This window comes from Myotis nattereri (genome assembly GCF_964212035.1).
Source record: "Myotis nattereri genome assembly, chromosome: 1".
Taxonomy (NCBI): Eukaryota; Metazoa; Chordata; class Mammalia; order Chiroptera; family Vespertilionidae; genus Myotis; species Myotis nattereri.
Genome location: NC_138075.1, coordinates 76,400,126 through 76,416,321, shown reverse-complemented (window position 1 = coordinate 76,416,321; position 16,196 = coordinate 76,400,126). Strand labels below are relative to the sequence as shown.

Here is a 16,196-nt window from a genome sequence, read left to right as displayed (position 1 = left end):
GTCCTTGATTGACCTCTCTACTTTGTTGGTCCTGGACATTCTAGGGGAGTTCATGGAGATGAGTGGCCCCTGGGTTGGCATGATTCTTCCTAACTTTCTCCAGTCCCCAGTTCCATTCCTAAGCCACTCCTGGTTTCTAGTCACTATGCCCCAGCTAACTCATCTCTCTCCTCTGTCCTATGGTTCTCATGCCTGTTCTTATTCCATCCTTCCTTGTTTCAGTCTTATTTGAAAATCACATTCATCTTCTACTCCCTTATAGCCCTCTCTGGCTCCATGTTGGGATTTTATATCTTTTGAAAATAGTCAAGATTGTTCTTCTTTCTGATCCTGATGTTCCCATCATGGAGCCATTCTCTAGCTCTATTCCAGCTCTTGATATAGTATTGTTTGAACTAAACATGGTTTCTGTCCTGGTTGGTAAGTATATTGGGAACAGGACATGGTCATGGGAAGGAAAGAAAGCACCGCTGGCTGAAAGTAGACGTGGCTAAAGGGGAGTCTAAGTGCTCCTGGGTTGGGAGGAGGCAAAATACATGAGTCACTCTGCTTGAATTCTCCTGACATCAGCTCATTTACCTCAAATGCTAATTTGATCAGTGACCCAGAAACACATGAAGAGCCCTGGAGTCTAATGTACTTCTCCTCAAGTCTCCTTTCTATAGTCTTACAAATCCTCTGTACCAGAAGAAATAGCTCTCTAATGTCCATATAATTGCGTCCCTTCTAATTCATCCTTCTGAATGTCCTGGCAAGATCACTTAAGTTGAAAGCAGCAGAAAATTGATGGTATGCTGGGTGTTTTTTTGTTTGAAAGACGGAAGGCAGACAGATTGTCTTTTTAAAGGCATGGCTGAAAAAAATTTGTGGGGGGGGGGCATTAATTTCAACAAAACCATATTGTTACAGTCTGTATTTTCACATAATTTATATGTTTTTCTGATAGTAATGAGTATCAAATTAGCCAATATTTCTTGAATTATTATGGTTATTAGATAGGTTTTCTAAAAAATTAATTTTAATTTGCAGATATATTGCTGTTAAGGACATAGCAACTGTATTGTCAATACAATTCTTAAAGTAATACTTAGACTTTGAAATGAATTGTGAGTTTTACATATCATGTTCTAACATTGTAATTGGGTTGCATATATTAAGTTAAAATGATTACAGAAAATATTATGCAACATTTTAATTTTATCATATGAAGTGCTATAACTTATGTTGCAATTTTACCACTTCTTTAAAAAATATATATATATTATTGCTTTCAGAGAGGAAGGCAGAGGAAGAGAGAGATAGAAAGAGAGAGAATCATTGATTGGCTGCCTTCTGCACACCCCACACTGGGGATGGAGCCCACAACCTGGGCATGTGCCCTGACTGGGAATCAAAGCATGTTCTCCTGGTTCATAGGTTGACACTCAACCCCTGAGCCATGCTGGCTGGGCCAATTTTACCACTTCTTAAAGCAATATCTAGATGCATACAGTATTATACAGAATTATCAAATTTCACACATAGATGAGAGAGACCCATCACTCATCTGCCTCCTCCACGTCCATTACTGGAGATCAAGCCTGGCTTCAGAAAATCCTCAGCAGTTTACCGATTATTTTTTAGAGGAATTCCAAAATGACTTTCTAGAACAGTGGTTCTCAACCTTCCTAATGCCGCGACCCTTTAATACAGTTCCTCATGTTGTGGTGACCCCCAACCATAAAATTATTTTCGTTGATACTTCATAACTGTAATGTTGCTACTGTTAATCATAAATATCTGATGTGCAGGATGGTCTTAGGCGACCCCTGTGAAAGGGTTGTTCGATGGCCAAAGGGGTCGTGGCCCACAGGTTGAGAACCGCTGTTCTAGAACTTCTCAGGCCATGCTTTGGCACAAAGAGAGTTCACAACAATGTGGTTATGATGAGTATATCAGTAGCTGAGAGCACTTCCACATGAATGCCACTCAGTGGGAACTCTGATGGATTTCACAAGTGGCTGGTCAGAGAAGGCTTGTGCAAAGTAGACAAGATGCCCAAAGGCTGGTGTATTCAGTACATCGACCCAGAAACCATCTGCTGGCAACTGGAGCTAGAGAGAAAGAAAAAGCAGGGCCTTGAGGATGAAGAAAAAATTGCCAAGTTTATTGAACAACAGGTGAGAAGAGGTCTGGAAGGGAAAGCAAAGGCGGCCCCTATTTGGGCAGAATTAAGCAGAGAAAATGATGATGAGAAAGTGACATTTAATTGGAATAAAAGAACATGGAGTTCAACAGCAACATCTCCCAAGTCAAGTTCTGTGGGACCAAGTGCATTGAAGGTGATAGGGATGGCAGCGTCAGTGAAGTGGAATCTTCCCATAGCTCAGTGCAACCAAAAGAAAAGAAGAAAAGAAAATCTGCACTGGATGAGATCATGAGATGGAAGAGGGAAAGAAAAGAGCTGCCCGAACAGATTGCTGGCTGCAGCCTGAAATCATTGTGAAAATTATAACCCAAAATCTGGAAGAGACATAACAGAAAGGGCACTGGTAAGGAAGTAACTGACAAATAGAGAGTGGTTGTAGAGATGATTGACTCTGGAGACAAGCTGAAATTTGACTAGACTCATTTAGAAACAGTAATTCCAGCGCTAGGAAAAATAATTCTCGTTTTAAACGGAGGCTACAGAGGAAATGAAGGTACCTTAGAATTCATCAATGGGAAGACCTTTTCAGCTACTGTAGTCATCGAAACTGGCCCTTTCAAAAGATGCAGAGTGGAGGAAATTCCCTATGAAGACATTTCTAAACTTGTTTGACTTTTAATATTTGTCAATATATTAAAATCCTAAAGCATCACATGGGTGTTTGTTCCCCAAGGCATTATGAGATCTACTGTGTGAGGGTGTTTCCTTTGTATAAAGCAAATGGATTGATTTAAATATTACTGTATAATAAGTTTGCTCAACTTGTAGAAAAGTCTAGCTGTGTCTCATGAAGTAGCAAAACTAGGTAAATTTGTCTTTCTTGTAACAAGACTACTACCATTCCAGACATCAATGCTGCATTCAAAATCATAAGACACTTAGCTGGTTGGTGAGGAAAGAGGACTTTCTTTTCTAAAGTGTTGCCTTTTTACCTGGTTAGCTTCCCAGAAGGCCCCTCGGGCAGAACTGAGTCACGTGGTCATTCCAATTGTCAGGGAGAATAGAAAAGCCCTGCCCCAACTTCGTTCAGCTTCAGTCTCCTGGCAGCTGGTAGAGGGCTAGCATTCCTGGGTGCAGCTCCAGAAGAGAAGGATTTGTTGAAGAAATCCCGACCCGCAGAGATGAACCCTTTAACTAAAGTGAAGCTGATCAATGAGCTGAATGCATGTGAGGTCCAACTGGGTGTGGTCCATCAGGTGTCCTGGCACTCCCAGTACAAAGACAGTCCCTGGATTTCCCTTGGAGGTCTTCCTTATGAACTGACCCACGGGGACATCACCTGTGTGTTCTCACAATATGGGGAGATTGTTAGCTATGTAAATTTGTTTTTCTCACTTTTGTTTTCTTTATACTGTTTCTTTGATTTTTTAAAAATCTTCATTAAAAGAACGTTATTGTAAGAAAAAGTTTCACACGTGTTATCCAAATCTACATATATACAAATTTAAGAGTAAAGAAATTGTTGAGTATTGCAAAATGTGCATCAGCTGCCACGTACAACTTTGGGAATATTGTACTAATTTGTGAGTACCTTTGGAACTGTGCATTGGAACATGAGGGGAAACAAGAAAATAGATGCTTGGCACCATGAAATACATTGCAGTCATGCAATCTGAAAGAAAGAATTTGATAAGTTAGTGTTCTCTTTTATCAATATCTTTCTGCTGTCCAGATCCTTCCAATATATGGAAGCAGTGTCTGTCTGCAATCCTGGCAGTGGCACCATCTATAAGCAGTCTTGTCACCTAGATGTAGTTTCCTTTTAAAGATCTGGGCAAGATATATGGAGATGTTTCCCTTGAATTACCCTTGAATTAGAGCCATGTCAGTCATGAAAGCTGAGAATTATGGGCTACACCGGATCCCAAGTGACAGAGGGATCTCTGTATTCTTTTTAACATATGTTTTTATTTATTTCAGAGAAGTAGGGAGCGGGGGAGAGAGATAGAAACATCAATGATGAGAGAGAATCATTGATCGGCTGCCTCCTGCATGCCCCACACTGGGGATCAAGGCTGTAATTCAGGCATGTACCCTGATCAGGAATCGAACCTTGACCTTTTGGTTCATAGGTCGATGCTCAACCACTAAGTCATAATGTCCAGGTTCTCTGTATTCTTTAATATATTTATTATTTTATATATTTATGTTTGTTACATTGGGGCTTTCTTAAATGTGAGGCCCAGGGAAGGGGCCCCTTTTCCTGGGTCTAAGGGCAGTTCTGGCTGTATCTTCAGCACTTAGACAAAGTCAGGTAGTCATAGTAGATTCCTGAGAAGTATCTGATGAAATATATTCTGTGTGAATGGGATGAATGTCTGAAAGAGATATGGCTCACCATATAGTTGGTGAATTTTAAGAAGAGGTGCATTAGAGTACAGACAGTGGGGAAAAGCTTTCAAGGCAGGAAAAATTTAGAATTGTTGACCATGAAGAGACCAACATTTAGGAATGTTCTCCAAACAAATACAGATAAAATCTTAAATTTGCCTTTGTATGGATATAAGGAAGGTAATTTCTACTTTAACCATGAAGGCTGGGTCCTGAGTTCAGATTGTAAGAACACTGTTTCTTCAGAGAGCAAGGGATAAATAGCTCTGTTCTGAATGGGGATTGATAGATTGATTGTGAACTTTTGTGCTAGGGTGAGGGACTGACGTATGGAGAGGAATTGTGTCAGGATATGAAGAAGGATTGTATTAGGGTTAGGAACCATGGAAGAAAAATTGCTAGATTGTCTTAGAAAAACAATGTGTTATGATATGCTCCAGTCAGGTGTGACTCTGTTTACCCCCCCTTTGTGCTTATGAACTTTCTGTGAACTTCTAAGGAACAGCTAATGGAATGCTTTGTATTTTTTTCTAACACTGTTTTGCTATAAAGGATGATACTGCACCCTTGATCTCCGCCACATGCTCCGAATCTCCCAGAGGGGGAGATAGGCGCTGTGGTCAGCTGGCCAGCTTAATAAAGGCTCTTAAATTTAAATTCTGAGTCGGTGGTCTATCTCGCTGAGCCAACCCATAACATTTGGAGGCCCGCAGCGAGATACCCGGCAGGGAGGAGAGGGACCCCTTGTTTAGGGCTGGAGGCTCTCCCCTGGCAGGGAGGAGAGGGACCCCTTGTTTAGGGCAGGAGGCTCTCCCCCTGCAGGGGTGAGAGGGACCCCCTATTCAAGGCAGGAGGCTCTCCCCCACTTGTCGCCGGGCACTCAGCTAGATACCCCACACCTGTGGAGAACGACTTCCAAGGAGGCCTCCACTCCACCCAAAACTTTTGATTCGGAAACCGAGCCACCTGGACTCTCGAGAGAGGTAAAGACCGGTCGTTAAACTGGAATTGGGACGTCCCACGGAAGGACCTATACGGAGGGCTGGATGCAGCGGTACTCCTGGTCCTGACCCGCGGCCACGACGGTGGCCGGGGTCCCTGGTTTGTGCGGCTGTAGGCTGCACTGGGTTTGTCTGTCTGGTATTTGTTTGTCTTGGTGTTTATTGTCAAAAAGTTGTCTGCTTCTGTGTACACCCTGCTGCAGTGTTTTTTGAAAATTTTCAGGACTTCAGGGAGCAAGCTGCAGGTTCCGGGCAACCTTAGGTTGCATTTGGCTGATTTATTTTGTCTTTGTTCTTTGTTGTCTTTGTCTTTGTCAAATGGGATAGGGTCAGTCATCTTCGTCGACCCCCTGCCAGTCAGGCCCACTCCCCGTGAGTGGAAGGGGAGCTTGATCACCTCCCGGGAAGCTATAGAGCTCTCTCAGGAATTGGAAAATTGTTAGGAATTGGGTGGATTGTTTAAACTCTGAGTGAATGTCTGGTGAAAGTGTGTGGGTGTGGAGGGAGGGGGCCTGCCCTCTCCTCTCCTTTGTGTGGCTCCACAACTTCGGTTACAGAGTCCGAGTGGGCCCCAACCTGCGGTTCCGCGATTCGTCATATGGCATAACGGTGACTCACCCCCATGTGGAGGTGACCAGGCCCGGGGTTTATACGGTGCACCTTAGCTAAGCTCCCAAGGGATGCGGCCAGGCGGGCATCTGCGTGAGGATCTGTGAAAACAGGTCACCCCCTCCCTTGTCTGTCTCTCACCACCGATCATCATGGGGTCGGGACAAAGTTTCTTTGTTTGGGACTAGCCAAATTACTACAGAGAAGGAGGACTGGATACAGCTCCAGCCTGGGCTGATCTACTAAGAAAGTGTAAATCATTACTGGTCTGTGTAAAGTAAAAGCTACTTTGATTTATTCTGCTTTCTGTTGATACGCTTGGCTGAATGTTTGGGCCGGCCCCTTTAATAGTCTTCAAAGCCTCTTGCAGCTGCGAGAATTATTTTTTCTCAGAGTCTTTTGCTCACTGTTAAAGGGGAATCAGTTTACTTAGTCGCCGGGCACTCAGCGAGATACCCCACACCTGTGGAGAACGACTTCCAAGGAGGCCTCCACTCAAAGCTTAACTAAGTAAGCTTTATTAACCAAGCTTACTTAGTTAATAAAGATTTCTGTCTATCCGTTGCTCTTACCTGGGTTGTAATTTACTGTATTAAACTGAAGTTCTGGGGTAGATTTAAAAGTTATAATGTTAATGCTTTTGATTTACAGCGATTCTGTGAATGGGAGTGGCCCACTTTCCAGGAGGGGTGGCCGGATGCAGGGTCTTTTGATCTGACCGCTGCCTACCAGGTCCATTATGTCATATACGGCTGCCCAGGGCATCCTGATCAAATTCCTTATATTCAGGTTTAGATTGACATATTGTCCAAGAAACCCCGGTGGATGAGGGCTTGCCTCCCGAGGGAAAAATTGGGACAGAGACAGACAATTCTTTTGGCTAGGCCCCAGAAGGGAAAGGCTCCCCCTGTCCTTTAGGGAGAGAGGGGGAGAACCTGCAGGACCTTGCGACATCCGCCAGTCCTGCAGTTCCTATGTGGCCACTACGGCAGGCCAGCCCTCTAGATCTGGGGCTAGACAGGCAGCCCTCTGGGGAAGCAAGGCAGACCGAGGCGCTATCCCCAGCTCCAGACCAAATTGGGGAGTAAATGATCAAAGAAGGGGGGCTAGATGCCTGAGCTGCCTGCAGTGGCCCTAAAAAAAGAAGCAGCAGCAGCAGCAGCAGCAGCGAGAAAGTACTTGGGCCTTTGGCTTGCAGGCTACAGCAGTTAAGCCAGAAGCCAGTGATTGGTACTAGCCTTCCTACAGCCCCAGAAATAGAGTAGCAAGCCTGAGACCTATGAAAACTGCAGATAGAGCTAGTAAAAGCTCCCTGCTTGCAAATGTACTGAAAGGGTTTAGTACCTGTTGCTGCTGGAAGAGGAGGGGCTGATAGCCCCTTCCAGTACACTCCCTTCAAAGAGGCCTGGTCGCTGCTCTGCCATAAAGGGGACTGGTGGGAAGACAAGGAAAGCAGGGCCCTGTAACTAATAAACAGAGTTAAGAAAAGAGCACTCTCTCTGGACCTGGGAGCCATCAGGACTTTGAAATTCTCCAAGAGAGGAGAAGTCTGACTCAGAGACTGGCCGAAACCTCGTTGGGTTAGGAGGACCGGAGGCTGCATATTGAACTTATAGACTGCAATTTGCTAGGCAGAGGTCCGAGCCCAGTTATATAGGGGTTAAGCTACCTATGTACAGCAAAACAACTTTCTCCTGTGCCAGAATACATTTTAAGGCAATTGAACAAACTGTATTTGTGGCTAGAAAGAAGAACTGGCCTATGTGTAAACTGTCCTGGAAGAAGGCTATGTGGGGTGAACCCAAAAAGTAAAGGGTGTCTAGCTGCCGAGAGGGCAGTTGCCCAGGTGGGCAAAGAAGAATACCCATTAAATTTTGGTCTCTATTGAGAAAGAGTTGACAGTTAGCAACCTGTACACTGTCTTGCAGGCCTGTGTGACCATGCCCATGCCAGGGGTGGCACAAAACCTCAACTGTAGGAAACGGGGGAAGGCCTGTCTAGAACAGAGGGGGTTAATAAAGTGATAAATACTAGCCCTCTGTTACAAGAATTACAGACCCTGTGAGGTCCTGTGACATATAAGACCCTGTAGGGAAATAAAGCTCCTTTAGTACAGATTAAGGGCTGTGTTTCCCTCCAGGCAACCCAACTGGAACCCCTATAGTAACAGGGAAAAGGAGGCTCTCGATCGGTATCGCCAGATTCTATTAGGGGGCATCCGAGCTGCTGCTTGGAGACCCACAAACCTCTCTAAAGTGACAGAGACAGTCCAGGGGCCTAACCCTGATGCCCCGGAAAATCGGAAGGCTGTCAATGTTGCATTTGTTTCCCAGTCGGCCCCAAATATTAGAAAAAATGACAGAAGTTAGAAGGCTTTGAGGGGAAATCAATCTCTAAGTTGGTTGAGGTGGCCCAGAAGGTTTTTGACAATCGGGAGGACCCGATGGCAGATTTAAACACCCGGATAGCCAAGGTCCTCCTGGCCCTGAGCGAGGAGGGAGGCCCAAGGGGCCGGAGAGACAACAAGGGCAAAGAAAAGCCTCGCGGAAGGAAAGGAGTCCAACCCAGGCTTGGGAAAAATCAATGTGCATTTTGCAGAAAGGAAGGACATTGAAAAAGGGAGTGCCCTGAACATGAGGGGAAACCAACTCCCTCCCATGCTGGTGGAGGAGGTGGATTGGGGTTGTTGGGGATCAGCTGGCCCCCAGGAGCCCAGAATGACCCTGACAGTGGGGGGCCAAAAGGTGGACTTCCTTGTGGAACTCATAGCACTCAGGCCCTCTGGTGGGGAAAGAGAAAAAGAGCAAACATTTTAGCTTCCTGAAAACAGCTGCCTTGAACCCGGCCACACTCCTCCCTGACAAGAAGGCAGAGGCCCCTTTGCATGACTTCGAGGAGACACTGACTACCCTCACTTCCCTCCGCAAGGACCTTGTGGACCAGCCCCTGCAGAATCTGGATGAGACCCTCTACACCGACAGGAGCAGCTTCGTAGAGGAAGGTACCCAGTATGCGGTATGGGTATGTGGGGCGGCAGTAGTGACATGAGGAGGAGCCAGGGGAGATCTAAAAAGCCCTGGTGAGCGCCCTGGCACTCATCTTGCCAGACCTGCCCAGGGACTGCAAGGATGTATCTCCTCATACTACCCTTACAGGAGGCCAAGGAAGTGGCTAAAAGACCAGTAGGGCCCCTAGAAGTTCTCGTAGCCCTGCCAGCATGAAGTCTCCCAGAGAAGCCTACTCATCTGCCAGAGGAGCAGTGGCTAGCTGAGAAACTAAGGGCCCGGGAAGGAGAGGCTGGATGGCTAATTCTGCCAGACGGGAGGCCTATAGTGCCAGAAGCCCTGGGGCAGACCATTGCTTCCCAGGCTCACTAGAGCACCCACCTGGGGGGGAACGAAGCTATCAGAACTACTGGGAAGAGAATTTTACATCCCAGGGCTCCAGAAAATATCCCAAGACTTGGCTAGAAGGTGCCAAGTGTGTGCCCGGGTGAATCAAGGGCTCCCTGTTGTCGCCGCGCCGGGACAGCGATTCCGAGGCCAGAACCCTGGAGAACACTGGGAAGTGGACTTCACCGAGATACCAGGAGGACAAGGAGTGTATAAATACTTGCTGGTTTTCATTAATACCTTCTCTGGCTGGCCTGAGGCATACCCAACCAAGGCAGAGACAGCACAGGTAGTAGTTAGAAAACTCCTCACTAAAATCGTCCCCCGGTTTAGCCTACCACTATATATGGGGTCCGACGATGGCCCGGCGTTTATCGCCAAAGTTACAATCCATAGTTAAGGCCCTGAGAGTTACTTGGAAATTGCATTATGTTTATAGACCACAGAGTTCTGGACAGGTAGAGAGGATGAATCGGACCTTAAAGGAAACATTAACTAAGTTAAAATTAGAGACTGGTGAAAACTGGGTAAGTCTCCTTCCTTTTGCCCTCCTCAGAGCTAGATGTACTCCATATATAAAAGGACTCACCCCTTTTGAAATTATGTTTGGCAGGCCGCCACCTCTTCTTCCCCACCTAAGGGAGGAAAAAATTGCCCGGCTGCCTACCCGAAATTTGCTTAAGTCCTTACAGGCTTTGCAGAGCAGCGCCACGTCAGCACAACGGGTGGTGAGAGCCATACGGGAGGAGGACGTGCTGAGATCCAGTCCAACACAGCCTGCCTTCTCTCCGGGTGATCTCGTCTGGGTGAAGTGCCACGACCTAGATGGGATGGACCCTACCAGGTGGTGCTGAGCACTCCAACCGCCATCAAAGTCGCAGGAAAGGGGCGCGAAAGGAGAGGAATTGTGTCAGGATATGAAGAAGGATTGTATTAGGGTTAGGAACCATGGAAGAAAAATTGCTAGATTGTCTTAGAAAAACAATGTGTTATGATATGCTCCAGCCAGGTGTGACTCTGTTTACCCTCCCTTTGTGCTTTGAACTTTCTGTGAACTTCTAAGGAACAGCTAATGGAATGCTTTGTATTTTTTTCTAACACTGTTTTGCTATAAAGGATGATACTGTACCCTTGATCTCTGCCACATGCTCTGAATCTCCCAGAGGGGGAGATAGGCGCTGTGGTCAGCTGGCCAGCTTAATAAAGGCTCTTAAATTTAAATTCTGAGTCGGTGGTCTATCTCGTTGAGCCAACCCATAACATTTTGAAATTAACTGGAGTAGGCTTCGAAGCCTGAATGTTGGATGAAACTGTGCCAAACCAAATTGTGTGGCATGAGATAGTATTTATACATTTTCCCAACTGTTATGTAGATGTACTGTGGAAAGTCATTGTCACTGTGGTAAAATAATACACATTCTTTACATAACTGTCCATCAGAGGAATTGGGAGGCCCAGACCAGGGAGGTATAGGGATAGAATAGGATAGCAAGCCACCCTTCTTAGAGAAAAATACTTTGTCTTTCGAATTTATATCAGAGCAACTTAACCAACTGACTGCAAAGCTGGCTAAGAAGTTCTCTGTGTGGAAGTATCCTTGAGCTATGCTTTGTCAAGACCACTTGCCTCCTACTCCTGCTTTCCTTTTCTATCTAGAGCAGCGGTTCTCAACCTGTGGGTCGAGACCCCTTTGGGGGTCGAACGACCCTTTCACAGGGGTCACCTAAGACCATCGGAAAACACATATATAATTACATACTGTTTTTGTGATTAATCACTATGCTTTAATTATGTTCAATTTGTAACAATGAAAATACATCCTGCATATCAGATATTTACATTATGATTCATAACAGTAGCAAAATTACAGTTATGAAGTAGCAACGAAAATAATTTTATGGTTGGGGGTCACCACAACATGAGGAACTGTATTAAAGGGTCGCAGCATTAGGAAGGTTGAGAACCACTGATCTAGAGGCTTAAGGGGAGAAGTTCTAGAAAGCAGACTTGGCAAATTTCAAGAGATAAGAGAGAAAGATAATTTTTATAGACTTGCACTTTTCCAGAAATTTTAGGTATCTGCTGAAAACTGTCTGACATTTCTTATCTGTATCTCCTGTCAAAGAAAATAACATCTGTAATGTGGAGAATCTTAACTGCCTTAGGCCTTGTAACAAACTTAGGTTGTAAACTACCTTCTGGGCTACATTGATATGGATCTACAGAATGTAGGGGAAAAGTCCTCCATTTAACTACTTGCTTAGGGGAAGAAAGAAATTTGTGGCTCCTTATCTGGGGGGAGAAAGAAATTTGGCTGTAGCCTTGGCAAGCTGTCAGAAAATGATTATTGGCATATAAAGAGAAATTCATGATAGAGGATTTTTAGGGGAGCTCAGAGATGCAATATGTCTCCAGCAGTACAGACGTCTGGGAAATGTTGGACTCACGGTTTAACTTTCTGTGACTGTTTAACTGTCTGTAGCCTCAGGTTGGGCTGCAAACCCAGAAAGCCAGAATGCCACCCAAAGATAAACGTCAGGTCCAGGAAGGAGGTTAATGAATGTAGAGTGTGATAACTGCCTGATGTTATCTGTTAACTTAGAAATGCATTATTCTCTCTGGTTATCTCCATGACTACCACCATATAGTTTTACTATTAAAACCCTATAAAAAAGAGACCCTGTCCGGGGAGGGTGTGGATTTATTCCCGGCTGGCCACCACTGGCAGCAAGGAGCTGCTTTGCCTGTGTATGTAAATTTCTCCTATTAAAGCTCTTATGAATTTGAATAAGGCTATGTGTCAGCTCTTCAGAATCAACCCTGAATTTAGATTGGGGCTTTCCCTCAATAGGATTATAATTAGTGAGATGAACTGTGGGAAATTATTTAACCTCATTAGTAAAGAAATACATGTTAAAATATTAGGACACAGTTTCTCTTAATAAAATAGCAGTGAGACCTGTATTCTATGCATAGCAGATTGCATGTAAATAGATGCAAACCTGTGGAGGGAAGTTTGCAATATGTCAACCAAAAAGATGTTTGTGTCTTTTGATCCAGTGATCCCCCTTCTCTTTTTTGGGGGGGGGGCTATTCTAGAAACATTTAGAGAGTTCCTTCCATATGATAGATAGCACTCTAGAGACTGATGTTAGAGATTGTGCCCCTCAGAAACCAACAGTCAGCTGGGGGAAAACACACCTATAACTAGATAATAATACGAACAATGAGAAGAGAAGGGAAGATGGGGGTTAACTGCAGGTCTAGGAGTGTGTGGCAGGGGATGGGGAAGCTTTCCTCCAGGAAATGACAACCAATTGAATCTGGAAGGATGAATAATAAATTCCCTAGAAGACCAAGAGGGGACAGATGTTCCAGGCAGAGCCAGAACAAGACCTGGAGGTGACTGTCCATGGTTCACCGTGGCTAGATAACAGGCCTGGAAGGAATTTCTGGAACTTATCCAAACATTCTCCAGGATGACTCCAGAACAATATTTCACACATTTAATTCTTTCCCTTAACTCTGGTTTTTATTTTCTGTCTAGAGCAGGGGTCCTCAAACTATGGCCTGCGGGCCACATGCAGCCCGCCGAAAACATTTATCGGGCCCGCGGGTGTTTTTGCCGCCGCTGCCTGTTGCTTAGCAGCCGACTTGTCCTGGGCCCACAGTGCACATGTGTGGAATGTGCACCGCACTCTCCCACTCCCCTCCTTCTCTCTGTCTCTAGCCTCCTCCTCTCAGTCTCAGGTGTGATTGGACGAGTCACGAGCTTGCCTGTGCAGAGCCTACTGCTGCCTGAGGACTGAGGTAAGAACAAGTTAGGATTTATTTTTTTTTGAAGTTAGGAGAGCCTTTTTCCAGAATGAAACATCTGAAATCTCCAACCAGATCTAGACTAACTGATGCACACTTGCATCACTTGTTACGACTAGCAGTGACAAATATGGAACCGGACATTGACCATCTCATTAGCCAAAAGCAGAACCATAGTTCCCATTGAAATACTGGTAAGTTTGTTGATTTAACTTTACTTGTTCTTCATTTTAAATATTGTATTTGTTCCCGTTTTGTTTTTTTACTTCAAAATAAGATATGTGCAGTGTGCATAGGAATTTGTTCATAGTTTTTTTTTTAAACTATAGTCCGGCCCTCCAACGGTCTGAGGGACAGTGGACTGGCCCCCTGTTTAAAAAGTTTGAGGACCCCTGGTCTAGAGATACAAAGTCACCTCTTCCCTTTAGACATTGGTAAATCATACCACCTTGGCCACAAACTCCCCTATGTTAGCAGCAGGCAAGCATATGCTGTGTTCTCTGGGTCCCTTTACCTCCACGCAGGAATTCATGACCCTGAGTCCCTAGTAAGAAGCAGAGATGAGTTCTCGGGTGGGAGAGATTGGCAGCTGAAGTCTGTCATGGAGTACCTGCATGATCCTTCTATTTCCTTGGCATTTCATCTGGCAAGGGGCCCTGGAGTTACCTTGGCAGAGGGGAGAGTTAGGCCATAGTATAGGGGGAAGTGATGGGACATACTCTAGTAGTCTTCAGAGAGGAATGGACTTATTCCTGCTCACCAGCATTGTCAAGAGTGAGGTGGGAGGATCTTTATTTTTTAAAAAATATATTTTTATTGATTTTGGAGAGGAAGGGAGAGGGAGAGAGAAACAGAAACATCAATGATGAGAGAGAATCATGGATCAGCTGCCTCCTGTACACCCCCCACTGGGGATCGAGTACACAACCTGAGCGTGTGCCCTTGACCGGAATCAAACTGTGACTTCTTGGTTGACAGGTCGACGCTCAACCACTGAGCCACTGCGGCTGGGCAGAGGTGGGCGGATCTTTTAGAAGGGCCAGAGAAGGTCAGCAGACATGATGGATAGCTTAGGGATTATAACCTACAGGAAAAGTTAAAAGAAAGGCCTTGGGAAAGGAAGTTTTGCATCACTAAGAAGACTCAACATATAGTTGGTTTTTACATTCCAACTCTTCTCAAAATGGAACAATCTCAATTGGTTACAATTGCATTGACTGCATTAGTCCCAAAGGCATTCAGATAAGCAGCGCATGTGAGAAAGCACTCTCAAGTATTGAGCCATGTAGATACTTGAGCAAGGATCTGGGAGGCTCCGGAGAATCTACCAGTTAAGAGAAGCTCTGTCATCACCCTGCCACGCTGCAAAGGGCTGGATGGGCGAGAACCTAGTTTAGGAGTTTTCCTTTCACCAGGGCAGCCCCATCTCATTCCAAAAAGATTTACTTAGCATGTGCTATGGACCCTGCATCATAGTGAATATGTATCTTTTTACTTCAATTTTCTAGATGAGGGACAATGATTCCTGTTTATAGCCTTGTGGCAGATCAGAAAGAGGTCAGAATCACAGGGAAGCCCTGAACCCAGGAGGAAGGAAGCTAGGCAGGGCCGAGTGGTCAGGCTGAAAGAAAAACAAACTATGGAGAGCCCCAGGGGTGACTCAGGCTGTAGTGCATAAAGCTAGTGAGGGCATTTGGAGAGCTGATCCAGAGTGTGGAGTGTGACAAAAAATCTTGAGACAAAAACTGTAGCGCTGGTAGTGGAAGGAGAAGAGTACTAGGACGTGAGGGTTTTTCTTTATAGAACCTGGGAGGGCATGAGAGAAGCCATCTAAGCAGCACCTGTTCTTTTCCTCAGATCTCAGCTCCTGCTCCCCCCCTCCGCCTCCCGTCCAATCAAGGGTCCCTCAGGCCCTCTTCCCTTCCTTCCAGCCAACTTTCAGAAACCTCTTCCTCCCTTGAAGCCATGAATACTATTTTCCTCAGGCTCTTTGATATCCTGGATTCAAGTTAGAGAACCCCAGGATTACTTAGGGGAAACAGGGCTTGTGGGGAGCAGTCAGGTGGAGGCTGGTGTAGAACTTATGCTTTCTATTTAGACTTTGTTCTTCCTTAGCCTCTTCTCATCTGGATAAAGGGAGACAATCAGACCCCTTCCCCATATGACCTGTAGCAAAAAAGAGGTTCAGGGCGCGGAGGCAGTTATTTGGTGATTCAAGGAGTCGGGGCTGTTTTCCATTTATTTCTTTCCATCTTCCAGCCCATGCATGGGTCTGATTTCCCCAAGGACCACTGGGCGCCTGCTGTGCAGTCTCCCCACACATTGCTTGACATCCTATTTGAGTGTCAGTACTGAAAGCCTCTACTAATGGGGTAGTAGCCTACTCAGCTCCACCACATGCAGTTTCTCCCTACAGCTGGGCACTATAATAATGTACCTTAGGAGTAGGGACACTGCACACCTCTCCTGGGGCAGAATCCCAGACTCTAAGTCTGTGGGATCCTCAGCCCAGTGCCTAGTAAAGGGACCTCATGCCTGGGATCAAGACCGTGAATGTAAGGATTCTCATTGGAGGGCCAGAGGAAGCTGTGGTAACTCTTTTGTGATACTGGGGAGAGGAGTGGGAAGGCAGGGGGTTAGGGCCCAAATGAGGTCAAGTGAGTGCAAGAGAAAGAGGAGGCTGGGGATGCTTTCTTAGTTTGTAGTGAAGCAGGTTTCTAACTGTGGGGGACTTTATTTTTATGGGTAATTTGAAGGGCTTGCCAATCAATATTCCAGGCTGCTTCTCACCTAGCTGCCTGACTTTGGGCAGGTCACTGAAATTTTCTGAAGGTCAATTATCTCCTTATAAAATACTTG

At 45.4% G+C, this 16,196-nt stretch overlaps 1 pseudogene across 1 annotated transcript; it reads left to right on the top strand.

Annotated features, from left to right (window-relative positions):
• Positions 1-1,826: 1,826 nt before the first annotated feature.
• Positions 1,827-2,800, top strand: LOC308521769 (DNA/RNA-binding protein KIN17-like; annotated as a pseudogene). Its single transcript has one exon. The product of its transcript is annotated as a DNA/RNA-binding protein KIN17-like (transcript).
• The last annotated feature ends 13,396 nt before the right edge of the window (positions 2,801-16,196 follow it).